The 1,750-nt window shown below is 41.0% G+C and overlaps 1 protein-coding gene across 3 annotated transcripts in view; it reads right to left on the bottom strand.

Annotated features, from left to right (window-relative positions):
- ANKRD6 (ankyrin repeat domain 6) overlaps positions 1 to 1,750 on the bottom strand; it is a 142,503-nt gene that overhangs the window by 28,700 nt on the left and 112,053 nt on the right. The gene's annotated exons all lie outside the window — the stretch shown is intronic.

Here is a 1,750-nt window from a genome sequence, read left to right as displayed (position 1 = left end):
TATAAAATTACGACAAAGCAGATTTAAATAATAATAATAATTTTAAAACTTCCTAACCATAAGAATAGCAAAACAAAGAAACAAGTTGCATAGGGAAGTTGTGAAACTTCCTTCCTTCACTGGAGGTTTCCAAGAAGAGGCTTGATATGCATTTGGCTAGGATAATTTGGAAATAACACACCCAGGGCTGGATTAACCCTTTAGTGGCCCCTAGGCAAACAAACTTGTGGGCCCCTATTAAATATTGTATATTTATATTACTTTTTTCACTTAATAATTATAATATATAAAATAAGCACAACTGGGCCCCTTCTTCACTTAGGGCCCTAGGTATGTGCCTCATCTGGCTATCCTTAATTCAGCCCTGAACACACCTTGATCTCTGCAGTGGGATGGACCAGATGACTCTACTTCTGTAAATGTGTGGTCTGCCTTACATTGGAAAAATGGCTTTGAAAGGCTAGCTGCTCATGTAAATTTAGTTCTTTTATCCTATGCAATTAGTTTGACACTTGTACATGTCATCATCTAAGTCACTGAGAAAGAAAAAGACTCCAGTTTAAGAAGTTCTAAAGACTAGATATTGACTATGAAACATGCTCTTTTACTTCCCACACTGGGAATCCAATCCAATCCAATCCAATCCTGCTTATCAAGATGATGCTCATCAAGGCATGGATGGAACAAATCTGAGGTGCATGCTGAGAGGAAAAGCCTACAGAAAGCTGTAGTAATAGAATCACAAAATGACTTGTCAGATACAATCTATTTTCAGATAACAACAGGCTATAACACATTAAATATTGAAGATTTTCAATATTTTTGTCATATCATGTGGAGGTACCTAGACTCAGGTAACTGAATATAATTGAAAAATTTGTTCTCAGTTAAGGGCATCTAGTGGATGACATAAATTACTCATAAGGGAGTGTTTTCTAATAGTATTGAAAAGGTAATTTATTTTTAAGGGCAAAATCCGTACCGACAATGCAAACATTCAACAATCCTGAGTCAGGCCTCAATATACTGAAGCAGGCTTAAAATCCGGAAATTAATTTTAAAATAATACATTTTTAATTCTTTTTATTTGCCTTTGATGTTTTGGTTCCTTAGAGGCCAGGCTTTCAATCTTTTCTCCACAATTCTGAGATAAAAAAAAACCTTTTCTAATGAAAGCAGAAATTTCTGCATATTCCCATGGCTCTGGAAACTGAGAATTTCATAAAATTCACAAGGGAACATAAGAACTGTTAACACTGTGTAAAATACTTGTTTTGAGAACAGTGAAATGGAGCATTTCCCAGCCTTCTCCCATTTGTGGTCGCAACGCTAAAAACTGGGGTTGCAAAGACACAACATTGTTGACCGATTATGATGAAAAAAAAAATCACAGAAAAAGTGGGACACAGCAGGTGCCCCTTTCAGGCTGGCAGAGTTCTAGCCTGAAACGGGCTGCTTGGGGCTGGAGGAAGTGGGAGGAGGGCGATCAGGCAGGGGATGCCACATGCATGTGCATGCACACACATGCATGTGGCAGCAAGGCAGCATGGAGAGCACCTCCCTCTAGGTAAGTCTATGTGGTGGGGTGGGAGAACTGCGGTCCCCATGGTGAGGGAGCAAGGGAGGGAGGGAGTGGGGGAGGGCATTGTCCAGCTGGGCTGGCGCATGGGGCCTCGGGCCAGAGCAGGAATGTAGGGCCCGGCTGGAAGAGCAGGATGGAGCCATGAGCAGCTCATCCAGGGAGGGTGGG

The sequence above is a fragment of the Crocodylus porosus genome, unplaced genomic scaffold (assembly GCF_001723895.1).
Source record: "Crocodylus porosus isolate Cpor-Errol unplaced genomic scaffold, CroPor_comp1, whole genome shotgun sequence".
In the NCBI taxonomy this organism is placed as follows: Eukaryota; Metazoa; Chordata; order Crocodylia; family Crocodylidae; genus Crocodylus; species Crocodylus porosus.
Note: the sequence above shows the minus strand (reverse complement) of the source record. Positions and strands in the feature narration are given on the sequence as shown.